The sequence below is a fragment of the Lynx rufus genome, unplaced genomic scaffold (genome assembly GCF_022079265.1).
Source record: "Lynx rufus isolate CCGP_SWC_20201006 ecotype Redwood Valley unplaced genomic scaffold, mLynRuf1.p SCAF_1, whole genome shotgun sequence".
Classification (NCBI taxonomy): Eukaryota; Metazoa; Chordata; class Mammalia; order Carnivora; family Felidae; genus Lynx; species Lynx rufus.
In genome coordinates, this window is record NW_025814823.1 from 84,540,030 (window position 1) to 84,563,892 (window position 23,863).

General features: G+C 38.9%; 2 non-coding genes and 2 pseudogenes across 2 annotated transcripts; 2 read left to right on the forward strand and 2 right to left on the reverse strand.

Moving 5' to 3' along the window:
• Nucleotides 1-479: 479 nt before the first annotated feature.
• LOC124508855 (homeobox protein NANOGP8-like) lies at nucleotides 480-3,909 on the reverse strand (annotated as a pseudogene).
• Nucleotides 3,560-3,665, forward strand: TRNAL-CAA (transfer RNA leucine (anticodon CAA)). Its single transcript has 2 exons — nucleotides 3,560-3,597; nucleotides 3,620-3,665. It is a non-coding gene; the product is annotated as a tRNA-Leu (tRNA).
• Nucleotides 3,910-3,931: 22 nt separating the features above from the next.
• Nucleotides 3,932-4,003, forward strand: TRNAE-CUC (transfer RNA glutamic acid (anticodon CUC)). Its single transcript has one exon. It is a non-coding gene; the product is annotated as a tRNA-Glu (tRNA).
• Nucleotides 4,004-12,373: 8,370 nt separating this feature from the next.
• LOC124518499 (UDP-GalNAc:beta-1,3-N-acetylgalactosaminyltransferase 1-like) lies at nucleotides 12,374-13,460 on the reverse strand (annotated as a pseudogene).
• Between the last annotated feature and the right edge of the window lie 10,403 nt (nucleotides 13,461-23,863).

Below are 23,863 nucleotides of genomic sequence, written 5' to 3' on the forward strand. Positions count from 1 at the left end.
GCACAGAGCCTGACACAGGGCTTGAACTCACAGATCATAAGATCATGACCTGAGCCAAAGTCAGACACGCAACCAACTGAACCACCCAGGCATCCCAACTATTTTCTATTCTTGAGGTTAGATTCTAGAGCCTAATATACCCAAACTAGTATTATATCTAGGTATCTACAGACAGAAACATCTTTTATCATGTCTGTAGCAGCCAATGCTACTGAAATCTTTTTAATTAGAGTCCAATCATACCAATCAATTGACACAATAAACATAAAGAAAAACAGAATATCAAGGCAGAATTATAGGACTCTAAAAGACAAGTCCTAGGAAAAGTAATGCAGCCACTGCCCAAAGTGAGAATGAATAATATACTCATCGTCACACATTTTCAGGATGTATGTTCACAGAGTAATTTGGGAATAAATCCATTATTTCCTGGATACTAGAATGCTTAGCAGTTTGCTTTTTTACACTTTTTTTCCCCATTAGAAAGAATTTTGCTGGAAATGGATCTGGGGCTGCAGGGATTCCTCTTCACAGTTGTGGAGCCGATGGTTATTCCAGGTTCCAGGTTGTTCCTAGTTGTTCCGACTGTTCCAGGAATGGTTGCTCCAAGACTGGCTGTTCCAGGTCTGGTTTCTCCATTTTGGAAGATTTCCAAAAGTGTTCATCAGGTATCCCCAGTGATAGGAATAGAAGCCTGTATATTCTGTAGTTGCTGAGCTGTTCTGAGTCACACTGTTGCTATTCTTTGGACAGTTGTTTTTCTGCCATCTCATACATTTCATTCTCTGGTTCTGGAACCAGGTCTTAAACTGCTTATAGCTAAGTTTCAGAATGTTGGCAAGTTTGCATCTGCTGGAGACTGAGGTATTTCTGTCTCTGAAATCTATCATTGAGTACATATAGCTGGGTCTGAGAGAACACTGTTTTGATCTTCTGTTTCTTGCCCTGGACCGTATCTTCCTTCTTCATTGTCCTCTCCTCTATGGAAGCAGGTAGTAGTTTTAGTCTGGGACTGGTGAAAGAATTGGGGCTGTCCTGAATAAGCAGATCCATGGAAGAAGGAAGATGAGAGGTAGTCTCCATGTGAGGTGTCTCAACAGATGACATTTGCAAGGATGAATTAATTTTCTTCAGGTCCATAAATCTCAGGCGTTGGAGAAGAGTCCCTAGAATTGGTGCTTTGGGACAAGATGGGCATTGGGGCTGAGCTGGATCCACACTCCTGTTGCGAGGCCATTGTAATGCAAAAGGTAGCTGCCTGGTAGTCCAGACTGGGTGGGGAACAGGAAAACTGGAGCCACAGAACCTTAGTTTGTCCACAGCTGAAGATTCTAATTTTAATAATCTTGTTAGGTCAGTTTATCAAGAATCCCGCACCCTGGTATCTGATCACCCTTCATATCTAATCAAGTTCCTCATCCCCCCATCCTCCAGGTGATATCTTCAGCAGACATCCTGTTAGGTCAGTATAGTAAGAACCTCTGTACTCCTGTCTCTTCTCAATCATTTTCCATCCACTGACTCTCATTCTACTCCTTGACTCAAATCCTTGCTTGTCCTTGCTGTATTTAGAATTGAGCCCAGTTCTATATGAAGTTTCATATCCTCTACTGTAATAGTTCCTGAATAAAATCTGTTTTGACTGCTTTACTGTCCAACTCTTGTACTTTTAGATGCTAGGTGTACTCATAGTGGAGTGCTTAGCATTGGTTAGCAGACCTTTGGGGGAATAATTGATTCCATGGGCACCTTTGATTGACTTGGCTATTTTTATAAATCTGCAGGTGAAAACTGATAGCAATGCAAATGGTTTGTGTCTGAGATCAAGGCCAGAGATTCCTGTTTATATCAATACAAATAAAATTTGTCAAGAGATACCTCTGATTTTTCTCTAGTAAAAAAAAAAAAAAAAAAGAATTACCCCAAAGTAAAAATCATATCTTTAAACCTCACAGTTTATTACCTATCCTTAGGATATTAACCTGCCTGCCATCTGTTAGCAGTCTTTTCTCAACATTCCTTTGGTTGACTGATTATTTTTAAAACTCTTCAAAATCTCCTTTGAATTGGTTATAACATCATTTGCAGTTCCTCATTAATGAACTGAATAAAATTTTGACACGTGTGCAGTCAGTTTTCCAGGGCAGGGCTTTTCCGTGTTTGTTTATTGCTATATTTTCAGCGGACCCTCAATAAAGTCTCAGTGAATGAATGGATGAGTGAATGGTATATAGTCTGGAGCAGAGGAGTTGGGCTTTCCCTTTGGTTGCTAAAACACACTAGCTGTCTTTGCACTGTTTTGTTAATTGCCCACCTAAATTCTTTTTCTACTAGGTCTTACTTGAACTTCCCTGTTTGTCTCTTCATTATCCACTTTTAGCAAGATTCCTGCTAAATAAGTTTAGCCAGAATCTCCCATCCTTGATATTGATTATCCTGGATATCTAATGCGGTTCCTCATCCTCTACTATCCCCAATGTGAGATCTTATCATTCTGGCCTTCCTTCAGCGAGAATCTTGTCAGGCCATTTCAGATAGAATTCCCCCCTTAACCTTGATGATATTTTCTCCTACTAATTTTCTATCCACTGATCCCCACCTGGTTCCTTAGCTATAAAATTCACTTTTCTTTGTTGTAGTCTGAATTGAGTCCCATCTCTCTCCCACCCACTGCAAGACCCCATGGCAGCAGTACCTGCACCTATCATGATAATGGCCCTTAAGGTCTTCTTGGGGTTCCTGGGTGGCTCAGTTGGTTAAGCATCTGAGTTCAGCTCAGATCATGATCCTGTAGTTGGTGAGTTGGGAGCTCTGCGTCGGGCTCTGTGCTTACAACTCAGAGACTGGATGGAGACTCTTCAGATTCTGTCTCTCTCTCTGCCCCTCCCTTGTTTGCACTCTGTCTCTATCTCTCTCAAACGTAAATAAACATTAAAAAAAAAGTCTTCCTTACAGTACTTTAAAAAAATATATATATATTTTCTTTAATAGAATGATCTTTTTCTTTAACACTGTTTCTCCTTTATCTCTAACCATGGCTGTGCGACTTGGCGGAGGAGGAGGAGTGATCTTGAAGGATGGGTTTGGCTGGGACGATAGGGCAGAAATACCTAATAATAAAAACAACAGCATCAGCAATCACTTGCCACTTACTCTTTGGCAAGTATATTTCCACGTGCTTTCCATGTATTAACTAGCAAGAGTTTCACCAACGAAGGCCAGGGATGAGTGGCAGGTCGCCGTGGTGGGCAGCAGCCTGGCTCATGCTCTTTGCCTTTGCTACGTTTCCTGCCTTTGCTGAGTAGGACGCCTGCGCAGTGGTCACGAACCCCTCTAGTTTTCTAGTGAGATTGCACTTGCCCCTGGTTCGACTGGTTCGATTCCCTGCCGAGGAGATGGAGGTTAGACATTCCCAGGTGCAAAACAGACCAGGCATTGTTCAGAATTCCAGGCAAGCGGCAGGCAGGAAGATTGTCTGCAGCCTGGGTGTTGGGGGGCGGGGCAGCGCCGCAGGCCCAGACAGGAAGTGGACTCTACATGGGCAACGATCTCTCCGGGTGTCAGGATGGCCGAGTGGTCTAAGGCGCCAGACTCAAGGTGCTCACCTTCCCTGCGGGTGTTCTGGTCTCTGAATAGAGGCGTGGGTTCGAATCCCACTTCTGACACATGCGTTTTGTTTCCTTCCTTAAAGGACCCCAACACCTTCCCAGTGACTGCTGGAGGTTTCTTTTCTGAGAAAGCAGTAGTACTCTGACTCTCACATCGCCGCTGTCCTCCTCCGGTTTTCCGGATCTGCGGTGGCGGAAGGGCTGCTATTATGCGAGGGAGAAAGTTTAATCGCTTGAAAAGTATCCAATCATACTCATGCTCCCAACTTACGTCATACATCACATATTTAGTATAGCTCATTGCAAACGCTGCTGCTAGGTGTTCCCTGGTGGTCTAGTGGTTAGGATTCGGCGCTCTCACCGCCGCGGCCCGGGTTCGATTCCCGGTCAGGGAAAGTTTTTTTTTTTCTTTCCACTTCAAAACTTCGCTGTATACCAGGTGACTCTTTTGGCCAAAAGTCATTATGAGAAGTGAAAGTTACTACGGTTAATGAGCGAAGACTGTGTCTGGCATTGTTCTCCTATACTTAGAGATGCAGGTAGCAATAAATGATACTGCCATATTCCTGGGGTTAAAAAGTCCTTCTAGCTGTCCAAAAGGCCTTTAGAACAGTACATGTAACATAGAGGAGCTGTTCAGGAGGCTCTTAGCTCCTCACAACAACTCAGGCAATTGTTGCTATGGAAGGAAGTCTGGTAATTCTCTCCTGTTCCAGCATCTTTTAATTTTGAAAATATGGTGAATAATTAAAATAATGAGACAATAAACACCGGTGTTCTATGTAAATACATTGGTTAATATTTTGCTGCATTCTTTTTTTCTCTATTGCATCCCCAGCCTTCCGACCATGTGAAAGTTGTAGACATCATTAGGCTATTCAAAGTCACACCTAAGAAAGTCAATATTAACATATCATCATATGCCAGTTCACATTCAAATTTACCCCAGTTGTCCCCAAGATATCTTTTATAGCTTCTTTTTAAAAGTTTTATTCTAGAAATTTTCATTGCCCAATTTTCTATTGTAATGCCTGTGGAAAAATATATTTTAATAATAAAAACATTTATGGGAACCTAGGTGGCTCAGTCGGTTAAGTGTCTGACTTTGGCTCAGGTCATGATCTCTCCATTAGTGGGTTTGAACCCCGTGTGGGGCTCTGTGCTGACAGCTCCAAGCCTAGAGCCTGCTTCAGGTTCTGTGTCTCCCTCTCTCTGCCCCTCCCAGCTTGTACTCTGTCTCTCTTTCAAAAATGAATAAACATTAAAATTTTTTTTTAACATTTAAATCACATTTAAAGTCTATCTTCTTAAAGTCTGTATAATATTCTGAGCCTCCATGCCTAATTTATTGTTTATAAAAGTATTCATTTCTCCTTGGGCATCTGTCTAGACCTCCAGGCCGGGGCTGCACTAGGATACCTCTATTTCCCTGTTATTTAGAACCTGGCTTCCCAGACAGCCCCAAACCTTGGACGAATAATTTTACCTTTGCTTTACTGTGCTCTAGTAGTTGTTTTTTGTTTTGTTTTGTTTTGTTGTGTTGTGTTTTGTCTTGTTTTGTTTTTGTTTTTGCTTTTGCTTTTGTTTTTGTTTTGTAATTTAGCCCAGTATGGAACAAGGCACAGTAAATGATGGCTAGGTTAGTGGTCACGTTGAAGGCAAGTTGTTTACCCTCTCTAAACATTAGTTTTCTAATGGTAAAACTGGTCAAAGGATGAAGATGAAAGAGAATGAAATTCGATCTAACCTGTGAGTTTCATTTTAAAACTTTTCCTCATCTTCAAAAGGAAATGGAAGGGATCCAAACATATCTAAGAAAAAAGGAAAAAGAAAGTGGAAAGGACATACATCTAAATGTAAATTTTATGATTTTTTCAAATAATTTTCTGTAAGTGGTAAGATTATGAAAATCCTTAATTTTCTTTGTTGTAATTTTATGCATATACTAATTTTTCTTTTTTTAAAAAAATTTTAATGTTTATTCATTTTTGAGAGAGAGAGAGAGAGAGAGAGTCGGAGCGCAAGTGGGACAGAGGCAGAGAGACAGGTAGACCCAGAACCCGAAGCAGGCTTCAGGCTCCGAGCTGTTAGCATAGAACCCGACATGGGGCTTAAACCCATGAATCGTGAAACCATGACCTGAGCTGATGTCAGAGGCCCAAATGACTGAGCCACCCAGGTGCCCCAATATGCTAATTTTTGTACCAAGGGTATATAAAATTTATTAGTAGAAGAACACACTTTATTTGAGAAACTGCTCACATTTTACACAGAAATCGGCTCAAAATGAGTCACAGGTTTATTTATTTATTTATTTATTTGAATCACAGACTTAAATATTACATATAAAACTATAATATAACATATTACATATAATATAATACATATAAAACTTTATAGCTGGAGAACATCCTCAGGACTTAGAGCTTAGTGAAGAGTTCTTAGAAATGACAGCAAAAGTGTAATCTATAAAAGAAAGCATCATTTTTTAAAATGTTTATTTATTTTTGAAAGGAAGAGAGGCAGAGCATGGGTGGGGAGGGGCAGAGAGAGAGGGAGACCAAGAATCCGAAGCAGGCTCCAGGCTCTGCACTGTAAACACAAAGCCCTACACACGGCTCAGGCTAACGAACTGTGAGATCCTGACATGAGCTGAAGTTTGATGCTTAACCATCTGAGCCACCCAGGTTCCCCAAGAAAACATCATTAAATCAGACCTTGTCAAAATTAAAAATTCATTCTTCAGAAGACCTTGTTAACAGGATAAGATACAGACTGAAAAAATATTTGCAAACCACGTAACTTTGAAATTTTTTTTTGTATTTACCCATGTAGTTACCTTTATTTCTTTGTACATATTCAAGCGACCATAAAGCGCCCTTTCACTTCATCAAAAGGAATTTTATTAGCACTTTTGTAGGGAAGATCTACAAGCATTAAAAGTCCTCAGGATGTGTGTTTATGGAAATAAGTGTTTTTCACTTTGAAGAATAGTTTGCCAGCTATAGTATTCTTGGGTGAAAAATCTTTTTTAGGCACTTTGCATACATTATCTCACTGCACTTGACTATCATTTCTGATGAGAAATCTGCTATTATTGTAAGTGATAATCATATATTAGTTGCATATATTAGTTGCTTCTCTTTTGCAGCTTTCTGTAGTCTCTGTTTTTGGCTTATCACGGTTTGATTATAATGTGTCTAACTGTGAGTGTCTGTACTTTATCCTGTTTACAGATCATTGATTTTTTCTGATGTGTAGATTCATGTCATTCACCAGTTTGGAAAGTGTTCAGCCATTAGTTTTTCTTTTTTTTTTTTTAATTTTTTTTTAACGTTTATTTATTTTTGAGACAGGGAGAAACAGAGCATGAACGGGGGAGGGTCAGAGAGAGAGGGAGACACAGAATCTGAAACAGGCTCCAGGCTCTGAGCTGTCAGCACAGAGCCCGACACCGGGCTTGAACTCACGAATCGCGTGATCATGACCTGAGCCGAAGCCGGACGCTCAACCGACTGAGCCACCCAGGCGCCCCAATTTTTCAAATGTTGTTGCTATTCTTTCCTCATTCTTGTAACCGTCTGAACTCCCATTCATTATGTTTAGTATGCTTAATTGGTTGGTGTTCTGCTTTCTGAGATTATTTATTTCTCTCTTTTCTGTTTGAGAATTTATAATTGATTGTTTTCTCTTCAGTTTTACTGGTTCTTTCTTTTGCCTGCTCAAATCTGTTGATGAAACACCCTAGTAAATTTAAACTCCATAAATTCTACTTAATTTCATTTAGAAAAATTTTAATACATTGATATCTATTTGATGATGCTTCATTATTTAGATTTACTTTAGTTGTGTGTCTACCTATGACTTCCTTAAGCTATTTGAGCATATGTTTTGAACTTTATTTATTTAAATTCAAGTCAGTCAATATACAGTGTAAACTGGTTTTAAGAGTATAACCCAGTGATTCGTCACCTACACACAACCCCTAGTGCCCATCCCAATAAGTGCTCTCCCCAGTGACCAAACCCACACAGCCCATCCCCCCACCCATCTCCCCTCCAGCAACCCCCAACCCTTTCTCAGTATTCAAGAGTGTCTTATGGTTTGCTCCTTCTCTGTTGTTATCTTATTTTTCCTTCCCTTCCCATATTTTCATCTGTTTTATTTCTTACATTCCACATATGAGTGAAATCATGTGATATTTGTCTTTCTCTGGTTGACTTATTTCACTTAGTGTAATACACTCTAGTTCCATCCACATTGTTGCAAATGGCAAGATTTCATTTTCTTTAATCTCTGAGTAACATTCCATTATAGATACACGCATACACATACTACATCTTTATTCATTCATTGGTTGATGAACATTGGGCTTTTTAAATAATTTGGCTATTGTTGATAGCACTGCTATAAACACTAGGGGGCATGTGCCCCCCCCCCCCCCCAAATCAGCATTTTTGTATCCTTTGGATAAATACCTAGTAGCACAATTGCTGGCTTGGGATGAGGTTTTTTTTGGAGTGGTGGGGGTCTGGAGCCAACAACCAAGATCTTTCTTGACATATCTTTGGCGCAAAAAAAGGTGATTTTATTAAAGAACGGGGACAGGACCTATGGGCAGGAAGAGTTGCCCCAGGACCATGAGGAATGACTAGTTATATATTTGGGATTTGGGGGAGATAAAATCCAAGGAAAATTTCCAAAGGAGCTTTTACATGCTAAAGACTCACAGGATACTGGAGGCCCAGCCATTCTCAAGATAAGGTTTTTCCTTCTAGCAAAGCATTAACGTTAGACAGTAGGTGGTTTCTACAGAAATGTTATACTCTGCCAGCCTCAAGTATTTGTCAATGGGCTGCAGATCATAAGGAAATTTTTTATCTGCCATTTCCTTCTGCCTTTGTTTCCCACATCAGGTTGTAGGGCAGTTCTATTTTTTTAAATTTGTTTTAGTGTTCATTTTTGAGAGACAGAGAGAGAAAACGAGTGGGGGAGAGCCAGAGAGAGAGGGAGACAAAGAATCCAAAGTAGGCTCCAGGCTCTGAGATGTCAGCACAGAGCCCCAAGCAGAGCTCAAACCCTCAAACTGTGAGATCATGATCTGAGCTGAAGTCAGATGCTCAACTGACTGAGCCACCCAGGTGCCCCTATTTTTAATTTTTTGAGGAACCTCCATACTGTTTTCCAGAGTGGCTGCACCAGTTTGCATTCCCACCAGCAGTGCAAAAGCGTTCCTCTTTCTCTGCATCCTCGCCAACATCTGTTTGTTTACTGAATTGTTAATTTTAGCCCATCTGATAGGTATGAGGTGGTATCTCATTGTGGTTTTGGTTTGTATTTCCCTGATGATGAGTAATGTTGAGCATCTTCTCATGTGTCTCTTAGTCATCTGAATGTCTTTGGAAAAGTATCTATGTGCCCATTTCTTCACTGTATTATTTGTTTTATGGGCATTGAGTTTGATAAGTTCTTTATAAATTTTTGATAGTAACCCCTTATCAGATATGTCATTTGCAAATATCTTCTCCCTTTCCATTGGTTGCCTTTTAGTTTTGTTGATTGTTTCCATCACTGTGCAGAAGCTCTTTATCTTGATGAGTTCCCAAAAGTTAATTTTTGCTTTTGTTTCCCTTGCCTCTGAAGATATGTCTAGTAAGCAGTTTGTGTGGCCCAGGGCAAAGAGGTTGCTGCCTATTTTCTCCTGTAGGATTTTGATGGTTTCCTGTCTTACGTTAGGTCTTTCATCTATTTTGAATTATTTTTGTGTATTGTGTAAGAAAGTGGTCCATTTTCATTCTTTTCCATGTCTCTGTCCAGTCTTCCCAGCACCATCTGCTGAAGAGTCTGCCTTTTTTCCATTGGATATTTTTTTCTGCTTTGTCAAAGATTTGTTGACCACACATTTGTGGGTCCATTTATGGGTTCTCTATTCTGTTCCATTGACCTGTGTGCCTGTTTTTATGCCAGTAACATACTGTCTGATTACAGCTTTGTAATACAGGTTGAAGTCTGGAATTGTGATGCCTCCAGTTTTGGTTTTCTTTTTCAACATTACTTTGGCTATCCAGGGTCTTTTCTAGTTCTATACAAATTTTAGAATTTTTGTTGTTGTTGTTGTTGTTCTAGCACTATGAAGAATGTTGGTGTTATTTTGATAAGGATTGTATTGAATGTGGAGATTGCTTTGGGTAGTAGCAACATTCTAATAATATTTGTTCTTCTGATCCAAGAACATGGGATGTTTTTCCATTTCTTTGTGTGTTCAATTTTTTTCTTAAGCTTTCTATAGTTTTCAGCGTCCAGATCTTTTACCTGAATGGTTATGTTCATTCCTACTTATCTTATGGTTTTTGATTCAATTGTAAATGGGATAGATTCCCTGGCTTCTCTTTCTGGTGCTTCATTATTGGTGTATAGAAATGCAACCAATTTCTGTATGTGGATTTTATATCCTGAAATTTTGCTGAATTTATGTATCAGTTCTTGCAGGTTTTTTGGTCAAGTCTTTTGGGTTTTCCACATAGAGTATCATGTCATCTAAGAAGAGTGAATGTTTGACTTCTTTGCCAATTTGTATGCCTTTTCTTTCTTTTTGTTGTCTGATTGTTGAGGCTGGGACTTGCAGTACAATGTTGAACAACAGTGGTGAGCGTGGACATCCCTGTCATGTTCCTGACCTTAGGGGGAAAGCTCTCAGTTTTTCCCCACTGAGGATGATAGTCACTTTGGGTCTTTCAGATATGGCCTTTATAATGTTGAGGTATGTTCCTTCTCTCCCTACTTTGAAGGTTTTTATCAAGAATGGATGCTGTATTTTGTCAAATGCTTTTCTGCATCTATTGAGAGCATCATATGGTTCTTATCTCTTTTTTTTTAATTGATGAGGTGGATCCCATTGATTGATTTGCAAATATTGAACCAGCTCTGCAGTCCAGGAATATATCCCACTTGATCATGGTGAATAATTCTTTAATGTACTGATGAGTTTGATTTGTTAGTATATTGTTGAGAATTATTGCATCCAAGATTTGTTAAGGATATTGGCCTGTAATTCTCCTTTTTATGTGGTCTTTGTCTGTTTTTGGGATCCAAGTAATGCTGGCTTCATACCTGAGTTTGGAAGATTTCCTTCCATTTCTATTTTTTGAAACAGTTTGAGAAGAATAAGTATTAACTCTTCTTTAAATGTCTGGTAGAATTCCACTGGGAAGCCAAGTGGCCCAAGACTCTTGCTTGTTCAGAGATTTTTGATTACTGATTCAATATCTTTGCAGGTTATGGGTCTGTTCAAATTTTCAGTTTCTTCTTGTTTCAGTTTTGGTAGTTTGTATGTTTCTTGGAATTTGTTCATTTCTTCCAGATTTCCCAGTTTGTTTGCATATAATTTTCCATAGAATTCTCTTAAAATTGTTTGTATTTCTGTGGTGTTGGTTGTTATCTCTCCTCTTTCAGTTGTGATTTTATATACTTGAGTCCTTCTATTTTCTTTTTGATAAGTCTGGCTAGGGGTTTATCGATGTTGTTAGTTCTTTCAAAGGACCAGCTCAGACTCATTGATCTGTTCTACTTTTTTTTTTTTTGCTGTTGTTGTTTGTTTCTCTATAGTTTATTTCTTCTCTAACCTTTATTATTTCCCTTTTTCTGCTAGCTTTAAGCTTTATTTGCTGTTCCTTTTCTAGCTACTTTAGGTGTAATGTCAAATTATATTTAAGACCTTTCTTTTTTTTCTTTCTTTTTTCCCTCTTTATTCTCAAATTGATTGTTAATGAGAACACACATGGAGCAGATTAATAATAGTATTCACAATATTGTGGCCATCAGGGTCCTTTTTTTCTTTTTTGCATTCAGAGTCCTTTCCAAAAGGAAACATGCTCCCTGGCATTCTATATTATTCTTAATTTTCAGGTGAAAAAATGAAACAGATAGAGTAACTTATAAACACTAGGGATTACAGTTTTAAAAACAAGACAAAAATTCAGATATTCTTGCTTTAATTCTTCTCTGTATTACCACAGTAAAATATTTATCAAAGTCCAAGAGATTACTGATATGCAATAATGACCAATGACTTTACATTAATGGAGCTATGAAATAATAAATTCATCAGTGAAGTAAGTGGGTAAAAGTTCAAATGGAAAAGGGTAGGAATCACTATTCTCTTTACACAGTACTGAAACAATAATAACATTCAAACACAAGGAAGTCCTAAGTAATATTAAATAGTAATTTATAACAGTGAAATGCTGTAACATCTTGAAGTACCTTCTGAATGACCAAAACAGATGAAATTTTGTTCAGTGTAACTTTAGTTTTTTACACAGAACTATGTATTTTTAAAAACTGACAACTCATGTCAGATATACACAAAAACCTTAACAGACTAGAATGCTCAATAAGTAGAGATCTACATTGCTTCATTGCTATGGATTAATGAGCTTATAATTCAATGAAACCCTTTTAACAAATTCTAGTCTGCCAAATGGCATGTTCAAATAGTTTGGTCCTATTAGTTTTATTAACAAAAATCCCAGATTTCTTTATAAGGTGTTTAATTCCTCTTCTGATCACCTTTAAAGAGCCTGACTTGGTTTTTGTCTAGGTGAATCAAAGTGTGACCCTCCAGTCCCCAGTCTGTGGGTTCTTCATGACTCTCAGTTCAGTGCAACTCAACACAGTGACCCTCCCATGAGTTTTCCATTGGATATTTTACAGCAATTTTAATATTTTCCATAGAGTATCCTGTCTTTCTCTAGGCTTTTGTCAAATTAATAATGGCATGTGGTGTTCCTTAGCATAACCTGCCAAAATGTGATAATTTTCTTGGAAGAAAAGCCATGAGCTGCAATCACACATCTGAGTTGACAGACATCCAAATGGATCCTATATAAAAAGAAAATGTTTGTGTCTTCTGGAATACGGATGTCCATGCTTAATAAATTCAAACAGATCCCAACATAAACATCTTCAAACTTGATGGTGTTATGTGACTCATCATTTGATAGATTCTTGACACCGAATATCTGGACATTATGGAACCCAATCCAGTGCAGTAGGGAAGAAACACCTAGAAGGGATACTTTTGATATGAAATATGGGCTTTTTGGTAAAATCCTCTATAAGAATAGTTATCGATTAGAGGATAACCTGTGAAAAACTTCTCTGAATGGCTTACATTTAAAAGATACTTCACCAAGTTGCCAGTATTGATGAAAACATCAGTGTCTGTCTTCATGATGTATTTGGAATTGGGGCAAAACTCAGTTACCCACCTGTATCTAAAAAAATCTTGTCGTATTATGTCACCTTAAAGAATGTGCTCATCCTCCAAGGACAATGCTAACACTTTGTCTTCCTTTTCGGCCAGCTGGCCTAGTAAGAAAAAGGTAAGAACCTCATATCCCCACCAAGATTCTTTTTTCACCATAAGTAACTAATGGCCTGTCTGGCTTTCACATCTGAAGGGTGTGAAGTCACCAGAATGATAAGAAGTGGGTTTTGAGTAGAGTAGTTTGAATGCTTTCGAAGTGTGAAGAAAAAGTCTTGTCTGTAAATTGGCTCATATTTATAGAAGTACATCCAATTAACACGTTCTATCACATTGTAGGGGGGCAGGCTGAAGTACCACATCACAAGGAAACTCAGGAGGGACAGCAGCAGGAGGCTCCATTTGAGGGATCTCAGTGACATCCTACTCGGAAGAGTGGTCAAGAGAGCCAGGGCCATCCACAGCAGCTCAGAAGCATACGAGCCTCAGGTTCAGCAACATGTCCAAATAAACCAAGGGTCTTTCTCAGCTGTGTGATCGGATATGAATTCTAGCAAATCTTGCACAGCCAGCTCCTGGAAAAACCTCCTTCTTGATTTATTTATTCTGATCTGGTGAAGATCTGATGAAAGATCTTCAATTTCACCAACTGAACGGTTACTAGGATGTAGTAGTCAAAAATAATACTTGAAATTTCTACTAAAAGAGATTCTCAACTTGGCTTAAAATTCTGCCATTATACTGCTTATAAGAGGCATGCCCACAGAATTCCAGATGAGACTAAAGCACTAGCTTTTTTAGTTTTTCTTCTGATTTCCATATTCCATGCTTTAATTAAAACATTTGCTGTGAACCCCCAAGTGCAGCGCTAACCCTGCTCCAACACAGGTGGGTGGCTGATGTTGCCCTGCTAGCACACACAGCCTCCCGCCATATTTAAGACCTTTCTTGCTTGACATAGGCCTGAACTGCAATATACTTTCCTCTTTGCTGCGTCCCAAAGGGCTTGGACTATTATGTTTTCATATTCATTGGCTTCCATTTATTTTTTCAATTTTTTCTCTAAATTCCTGGTTAACCACTCATTCTTTAATAGATGTTCTCTAATCTCCATGTATTTGAGGGCTTTCCAAACTTTGTTTTGTGGTTGACTTCAATTACATAGCTTTGTGATCTGAAAATATGCATGTACTATCTCAATCTTTTTGTACCTCTTGAGGGCTGATTTATGACTCAGTATATGATCTATTCTGGACAATGTTCCATGTGCACTTGAGAAGAATGTGCAATCTGCTGCTTTAGGATGAAATGTTCTGAATATATCTGTTAAGTCTGTCTGGTCCAGTATGTCTTTCAAAGCTATTGTTTCTTTGTTGATATTCTGCTAAGATAATGTGTCCATTGTTGCAAGTGAATATTAAAGTCTCCTACTATAATGGTATTATTATCAATGAATTTCTTCATGTTTGTGAATAATTGATTCATAAAATTGGGTGCTCAAGTTGGGGTATAAATATTTACAATTGTCAGATCTCCTTGATTGGTAGACCCATTGATTATGATATAATGCTCTTCTTTATTTTGTTACAGTCTTTGTTTTAAAATCTAATTTGTAGATATAAACATGGTTGTTCTGGTTTTCTTTTGACATCCATTAGAATTATAGACAGTTCTCTATCCTCTCACCTTCAATCTGCAGGTGTCTTTAGGTCCAAAATGAATCTTTTGTAGGCAGCATATAGATGGATATTGTTTTTTTTTAAATCCATTTTGATACCCTGTGTCTTTTGATTGGTACATTTAGTCCATTTACATTCAGAGAGATTACTGAAAGATGTGAATTTAGTGCCATTGTGTTACCCATAGAATTGGTGTTTTGGTGATGTTCTCTGTCTAGTACCTTGTAGTCTTTGTTACTTTGGTATTCTTTTTTTTTCTTTTCTCCATTCAGATAGTTCCCCTTAAAATTTCTTGTGGGGCTAGTTTAGTTGTCACAAAGTCCTTTAGTTTTTGTTTGTCTGTGAAACTTTTTATCTCTTTTTCTATTCTGAATGACAGCTTTGCTGGATAAAGAATTGTTGGCTGCATAGTTTTTCCAATCAACACATTGAATATTTCTTGCCACTCTCCTCTGGCCTCCAAGTTTCAGTGGACAGGTCTGCTACCTACCTTATGTGTCTTCCCTTGTACATTAAGGACGCTTTTTACTTAGATACTTTCAGAATTCTCTATTTTTATATTTTGTAAGTTTCACTATAATATGCCATTCTGTTTACCTGCTTTTGTTGTTTTTGATGGGAGTTCTCTGTGCCTTGTGGACTTGAATGCCTGTTTTCTTTCCCAGATAAGGGAAGTTCTCAGGTATAATTTGTTCAAATAAACCTTCTGTCCCCTTATCCTGCTCTTCTTTTTCTGGGAATCCTATGACATGGATATTGTTTTGTTTTATGGAATCACTAAATTCTCCATGTCTCTCCTCATGATTTAATACTTTCTGTCTTTTTTCAGCTTCATTATTTTCCATAATTTTATCTTCTATATCGCTTATTTTTTCTTCTATTTCTTCAGTCCTCATTGTTATTATATTCCATTGATTTTGCATCTCTGTTATAGCATTTTTTATTTCAGCCTGACTAGTTTTTAGGTCTTTGATATCTGCATCAAGGGTTTCTCTTGTGTCTCCTATGTTTTCTTCAAGTCAGCTTGTAGTCTTATGACTGTTTTTCTAAAATCTTGTTCAGGTATATTGCTTATAAATGTTTTGAACAAGTCCCTGGCTGTGATTTCTTCTTGACCTTTCTTTTCGGGAAATTTTTTTCATCTTGTCATTTTGGCTACATTTCTGTCTTTTGTGTGTTTTAAAAGTTTGTTATGTTTCCTGAACATGAGAGCAATACTATATTAAAAAGGGATCATACACTTTCCAGGGCCTAGCACTTCAGGAAGTGTTTCTGGTGTATGCTGTGTGGACTTTGTTGTTGCATTTTGGCTGCTCTTTCCCATTGGTCAGTCCTCTGTAATACTCTTTTTTTCTTGCAGTGGGGAGTGTTTGGACCTTTAACTAAGTGTGCTTGATTTGCTTGTTAAAATAAGCCTGGGAAAAAAACCCAAAACCTTGATTCAAAAAAAGGAAAAAGAAAAAAAAGGAAAGGAAAAGCAAAAACAGCAACAACAAAAACTAACATAGAATCAAAAAACTTTAAAGCTAACTCCAGAGGAAAAAGAAAGAAAGAAATAGAAAAAAAAAGAAGAAAAAAAGAAAAAAGGAAAAGAATAAAGAAGCCTGATCCAAAAAAAAAAAAAAGAGAGAAAAAGAAATGAAAAAAAATAAAACACACCAGAAACTATGAGCCTGATTCCAAAAGAATGAAAGAAGAAATAAATAAAAAAAGAAAGGCAAGCCTGGTCTTATTTCTACCAGAACTGCAGGTGTCATTTGGAAGCACCTGATTTCCAGTGCACTTAGTGCTAGTGGGGTGCTGGCTGTGCATTTCTTCTGGAGGAGGCCCACTATATTGACTCAGAGTCAGTCTTGTCCTATGAAATAAGCAGTTCCAGGCATAGGAGGTAGGGTTTGGTGTTAGAGGTTCTGCTTCCACTGGGGGCCATTGTGTTGCTTTCTGAAGTCCCACCATTTTGGTATTGGGGGTAAATGGTGCCACTTCATTTCTCATCCCAGTACAGAGGATCTCATACCCCCCACTATTCAGGCAGCCTTCAAGAATAGTGAGGGAAATTAGCTCACCCTGTGCCACAATTCTTCTGTGTTGTTTCTTTGGAGTGTGGCTGGGATTCATAACTTGGAGTTTTAATGGACCTGGCACCACATGGACCCGCCCACCTTCTGTGGAGTAGATACACTCTGTCTCATATCCTTTGTCCTAGAAAAACATTCCCATGCCCACACAGTGTGCAAAATCTATAGTGTAGCAGAGTGAAAAGCAGCAAAGGTTATATTCTCTCTGGGTGCACCTCTGTCCCCTGTTAATGAAAGGCCTTTTGCTGAAGCCTGCAGAGTCTTTTGTCCTTGGGGAGGCAATATATCCTCTTCCAAATGTGTCCAGAAAGGGGAAAGTACTCTCCCAATGCACAGGGGAGGTTTCTGCACCATACTATGGAACCCAGGGCCAGCTCCCTCTTCCTCTGAGCATGGTCTGCTCCTGAGAAAGTCACACCCATCCAAAACTTCAAGGTTTGCTCTCCAAACACTGTTTGCCAAAAAAACAAAAACAAAAACACAAAAAACAAAAACAAAACCCATGCAACACTCAGTACTTCTTGCTTACCAGTCTGTGGTCCAGACAGGTTTTCCTCTTGTATGAATGCTGATACTGCAGTCTATTAACCCCTCTTTGTTTCTTTCCCTTTTGTCTCTCCATGGAAAGGGTTCCCTCCCCTCTGTGGCACTGCAATTTTTCTCTCTTCTACTTCACTTCCACATACCTGGCAACTGCTACACTGTGTCCCTCCAACTGTGGAGATTCTTCTGCCTCTCTGCAGGTCAATTCCTGGGTATTCCAAGTTATCTGACCTCAATACAGCTGTGTTTGAGGGACTAGAAAGCCCAGGGTTCCCCTACATTCCCACCATCTTAACTCTTCCTCCCCACAAACCACATATCTGACTCATACATAGGATACATACAGAACTCTCAAAACTTAATGGTAAAAACGTAAACAATCTAATTTTAGAAAATAAGCCAAAAGACATGAAAACACGTTGATGTTTATATTATTGAAGTACAAATTATAATCTCAAGGAGATGCTACCATCACTCTGAAGAGTGGCTAAAATAAAAAAGTAGTGATAACACCAAATGCTAGTAAGGAGAGAAACTGGATCACTTATTCATTTCTGGTCAGAATATAAAATGGTACAGCCACTCTGGAAAGAATCTAGCAATTGTTTTCAATACTAAACATGAACTTACATTACAACTCAACAATTACATTCTTAGGTATTTATCTCAGAGAACTGAAAATTCATGTACACACACACACACACACACACGCACACACCCTATAAATAAATGTTCATAGCACATTGGGGCACCTGGGTGGTTCAGTCGGTTAAGCGGCTGACTTTGCTCAGGTCATGATCTCGCGTTTCCTGGGTCCAAGCTCTGCGTTGGGCTCTGTGCTGACAGCTTGGAGCCTGGAGCCTGCTTCAGATTCTGTGTTCCCCTCTCTCTCTGCTCCTCCCCAACTCATGCTCTGTCCCTGTCTCTCTCAAAAACAAAATAAAAAAAAATGTTCATAGCACACTTAATTATAACAGCTCAAACCAGGAAACAACTGAAATGTCTGACAGTAGGAAAATGGTTAAACAAACTGGTGCCACCATAGGATACTATAGAATGCTACATAGCAATAAAACCAGATGGATTATTGATACAACTTGAATAGAGGTCAGGTAATTATGCAGAGTGAAAGATCAATCTCTAAAGGTCATGTACTATATGATTCCATTTATTTATCATTCTAGAAATGACAAAATTATAGTGATGTCTCAGAAGGGGAAGCCCAGGAAGCTGGGGCCTCAGGGGCTCCTTGTGAGGGCTTCTTCTCTGGAGATAATATTGGTGTGAGTAGAGTTGGGACCTACCTGCCCAGACAGGTCCTGAGAGGAAAGAACTTGGAAGGAAGAGGTGGGATACTGACTTACATGCTTCAGGGCATTAGGAAGACAACTTCTCATTTCTCCATTTCTGCTGACTCCGTCTGACTTCAGAAGCACTTCAAGGACTGGTTAAAATAGGGAAGACACAAAAACTACTTGTCTGTCTGACTGGTGGGCTAGAAACTGTCTTGGCTTGAAGGAGGCTTTGTCATCTTTCCTGGACTTTCCCTTTTTCCTCTCTCATTCCTTCATCCATAGTTATAGATTGCTTGAGAAAATCATGAGCAAAGTGTCAGGCTCTGTGTTATCTTAAATGTCTCTTCAAATGAAGTGCAACTAAAGTGAGGAAAGTAAAGGGAAAGAAAAGAGACTGGGAAGAAGGAAAGAGGGAGGTGGAGAGGGAAGGAGGGAAAATAGCAAAATGCATGCCAAGCACTTTCCAAACTTGGAGATGCAGGTTCAGGTAAAGAGTAGACACATAATAATGTTTTTGAAATCACTAAAAAGAATAAGAAAAAGTTCCTGCCTCCAAGAACTTCCTATTTTCATACAGTAAATCACTGTACTGAATAACAACTCAACCAATCAATCCTTCATTCACACCTCTTCATTTAGTTACTCTGAAATATGCCTGAATACCTGCAGAGTACAGGGACTCTCCTCCAGAAGGAGGTTGCACTGCAGTTACTTCACCTTGGCCCATCCGCCTCTGGCCAAGCTTCTAGTGCTTCCCTGGAAATCCCAGAACACAAGGAATCCAGCATGCAATGTCTCCTTCCCCCCATCTCAGGGCTTCTTCCTTGGGTCCAGGCACCTGACCTGGTTGTTGATCAGCAGCTTGGTTTGGCTTAGTGTGGGTGGTGGGGAGAGGGGTCAGTGGGTGATTACATATACCTCTGAGGTGAGCCGAGGTAGCATTGTGTGCTTGTTGTGGATGTAAATTGACATTACTGGAGGTAATAATTGTGTATTTTGTGTTGAACAGAGAGATGGCAGGTGTACACAGCCATCTGTGTGAGGGTGTGTGGCGCATTTGTGGAGCCACTGTGGAGGTGATTTTATTTGTAAGTGTCATTTGCTTACACTTCATAGTCTATACCTTCCTTTAATCTCTAAGTCTGTATGTGATTAATGCAACATACACGCATGCACACATGCATGGGAAGTGCCCACTGAATTCTTCTATACATAACCAAAGCTTCAGAGATCATCCCCTTGTCCACAGAGACCTGTAGGCAAAGGAGGTGAATCTCACACACTGCCCTTCTCTCTCATTATATAACATGCAGGTATATTATATTAAAAATTTATATACAAAGATAAAAGGGTGAGAACTACATAACTTGTTTATTGTCTCTTGGACAAAATAATTTAGACTAAGACTTGTAAAACATTGTAACAATATCATTCAGTTTTGGTCGGTTTGATTTGTCATGATGTACCATTTTATTTTATTTTATTAATTTAATTTAATTATTTAATTTATCTCATCCAGAAACACTCTCATATACACACTCGTAGTGTTGTTGTTGTTTGTAGTTGTTTTTTCAACTGAGATATAATTGGCATATAACATTGTTTAGTTTCGAGTGTGGAAAAGAATGATTCAATATATGTATACATTATGATATGATCACCACAACAAGTTTAATTCACAACCATCACCTCGCAGAGTTATAATTTTTTCTTATGATGAGAACTTTTAAGATATACTCTCTTAGCAACTTTCAAATATACAATACATAATTATTAATAATAGTCACCAGGCTATATATTAAATTTATTATGTTTTATAACTTATTTATTTTATACCTAGAAGTTTGTACCTCTTGACCCTCTTCACATAGTTAACCCACCCCCAACTCCCACCTCATCCAACCTACCTGCCTCCAAAAGGCCCCATCTCCAAACAGTAACAATTAGGGAAATAGGCTTCAACATATGAATCTGGGGAAGAATGGACAACTTCAGTCCATAACACCTCTCACCTCTCCAGTTGTCCTTGAGGGTAAGTTCATTGTCCCTTCTGTGTGTTGGGAGCCTCATGGGGACAAAAGCTGGAGCAGCAGGCTTAGCTGCCAGGGTGGGATGGTACTGGGTGGTTCAGCAGGGGAGAAGAGAAGGTAGAGCCCCAGCTCACAGCCATGCAGGAAACAGGTGAATTAAGTCACTCTCTGGCTCTGGTGTCCAGGGCCACAGTGTCCCCATAGTAGAATAGTCACGGTGGTTGAGCACTTCTTCTGTACTTTACATATTTTAATTCATTTAACAGTGTGGCATTATTGCCTTAGTTTTACAGATTATGCAATCAAGGCTCAGAAACACTAAGTAACCTGAGAGACCATGCCACATACATAGAAATGGTGGGAACAGTAGAGCCTAGCTCCTGGTCACTCTGTGTCCTTTGACTCTCAGCAGCAGTGGGGATGTGTGAGGGAGGAGAAGGTCTCTCGAGACCCATGATCCACAGGCAGCCAGAGTGCTCAGGGCACACCACGATTCCACCAGTCAAGCATGTTTAGGATCCCTAAATGTCCTCTACACTTTCTTTCCCCCCATAGAAATCTCTTTAATGGGCACCAGGCTAAGCTTTCCACAGTTGGGCATACAAACAGCACAATACTGCTTGCATTGAGGCTTTGGGACACTAACTCTTCAGGGTGAGCAGTTGCCAGTCAAGGAGTTTGGGATTCCTTTGGTTCTGCAGGAATAAGGAAGTGAAGGCTAGCAGACATGAAGAGGTGGAGAGCTAGGGTACTGACATGTTTACTCACGAGGCTACAGAAGCCCCCAAACCCTGACGATTCCAGCTGCTGTGTGTTCCTTGGTTAGGCCTTCATGTAACTTCACTGATTTCTTGTTATGTCCAGACCTCAGACAGGAGAGGGCAGTTTTGTTACCACATGCATTTCTGAGTGGCACTCGAGGCTTGGAATGGTCCTCTCCACCTCCCTGCCCCCTTCTTCCTCACTCCTTGTATCTCTGATGGAGAAAATTTGGGACTTATAAATCCCCAGCATTACTGGGTTGGAGATCCTGGGCAAGATGATTGCTAAGGTCTCTTTACAACTGTGTACTCTCTGGCTCAGTCATGCCTTCCCCATTGGCCTCAATTTCAGGAGAACAATGAGCAGGCCACTCTTGCCATCCCCTACAATTTCAACACTGGGCCCTGAATTGCAGATTCATTCCTACACTAGCTGAAGGCTACTTACCTGACACAGAGCATTTCCTATGTTTCATGTTTTATCATGATGTCCTGCTTTCTGCTGACTCTTTGCCTGTATTTTCCCCTTGCTATTTATTTATTTATTTATTTATTTAATTTTTTTTTTTTACTTTTGAGAGAGAGAGAGAGTGCAAGTTGGGGAGGGGCAGAGAGAGAAGGAGACACAGAATCTGTAGCAGGTTCCAGGCTCTAAGCTGTCAGCACAGAGTCCAAGGCAGGGCCCAAATTCATGGACTTGAGATCATGACCTGAGTTGAAGTCATACGCTCAACTGACAAGGCCACCCAGGAGCCCCTCCCCTTGCTATTTATTTATTTATTTTTTTAATGAAGGTGTACATTAAATACAGCTAGTATGGTTTGTTCTTGGACTTAAACAGCATCATACAGCTTTATTCACTCAGCACTGTGTTTTAAGAATAAATAATCATCTTATGAATACATGATATGAGTTGTCACTTAGGTCTTTCCCCCTCATTAGCCTCTACAAGTTCCCTTATCATTTGGGGAAAAAACAATTTATGCCACTGTCACACATTAAATTCCAAAATAAATTCCAAATAGAATAAAGTTTTGAAATTACTTTTACTGTAAAATAAAGCACAGATACAGAAAACCAATCAATGTATGACTAATGCATTTTATAAGATATCACCCTTGTAACCAAAACCAAGGTGAAAAATAGAACCTTGCCAGTCACCCAGCAACCCTTCTATGTGCCCCCTTGAGTCACACCTGCTTCTATCAAAGTGGCCACCAACTGATTTCATAACAATCACATTTGCATTCCTGTATAGCTTTATCACCCAAAGAATATCCCTGGATGTTATGATTAAGTCTCATCCTTTATCCCTTTTACAATGCAAAATGTCTTAAGTCTCTTAATTTTCAAGTTCCCCTTCCACCTCTTCTTTCCCTTATAATTTATCTATTAAAGATCCCTGTCATTTGACCTGTAGTTTCTCCTAGTGTGGATGTTGCTGTTTGCATAATCATCATGCTGTTTACCTTGTTGCTTCTCTGTCCAGTTTCCTACAAATTGGTTCAGAGGCTTGATCAGATTCAAGTTTGGTTACTTTGAAAGGAATACGGAATATGGTGGTCTGTTTCTTCATCAGAAGGCACCTTGTGTCTAATTTGTCTTTTGTGATATTAGCAGCTGTTAATGCTCAGTGCTTAAATCCATTAAATCCACTGATTTCACATATCATATCACATATCACAAACATGATATTCTAAAACTATTCTTTATTATTATTATTATTATTTTGGTTAGAATACTTTCATGAAGAATATTTCTTCTTCTTTACTTTTTGTTTACCCATTGGTATAAGTCACACAAGAAAGGCAGGATGGCTGATTTTCCTCTTTAATTTAACTAGTTGTCAAGGTGATAAATCTATCCTATATTATTCTCTAAACATAGTCAATTAATTTTTGTATCATTTTTAAACTATGATTTTTAGCAAATATGATGAGTTTTGATCAATTACAATGATTATCCTCATTCAAGTTCAAATTATCCCATCTTTGGTCAGTGGAAATCCTTTCAAGTTGACCCTTGAGTACTTTAGTAATGAACCTAACAGTTATGCTATATTCCTGGCTATCTAGTATGATAAGAAGTTCCAAGCTTATCTTGTATATACTTGTGCCAACCTGGAATTGGCCATTTCTCCAAGTGTCCTTGTATTTTTTTTTTTAACAGTGAAATGGCATTTTAAAACTATAATCTGTTCTGGGGGCTAGGAATACTCAATATTATTCAGTTGGTTATTATTTCTAAGTCTTTTCAGTGGACAAAACTGAAATATTAAATACTTCATGAATTTATACTTTATTTTTTAAGTTTTTATTTTAGTTTTTTTAAGTTTATTTATTTATTTATTTTGAGATAGAATGAGCAGGTGAGGGGCAGACAGAGAGGGCGAGAGAGAATCCCAAGCAGGTTCTGCACTGTCAGTACAGAACCTGATGGGGGCTCGATCTCATGACCCATGAGATCATGCATGACCTGAACTAAAATCAAGAGTCAGGTGCTTAACCAACTGAGCCACTCAGGCACCCAGCTTTTATTTTAATTCCAATTAAACACACAGTATTACATTAGTTTCAGTGTTTAATATAGTGATTGAACAATTCT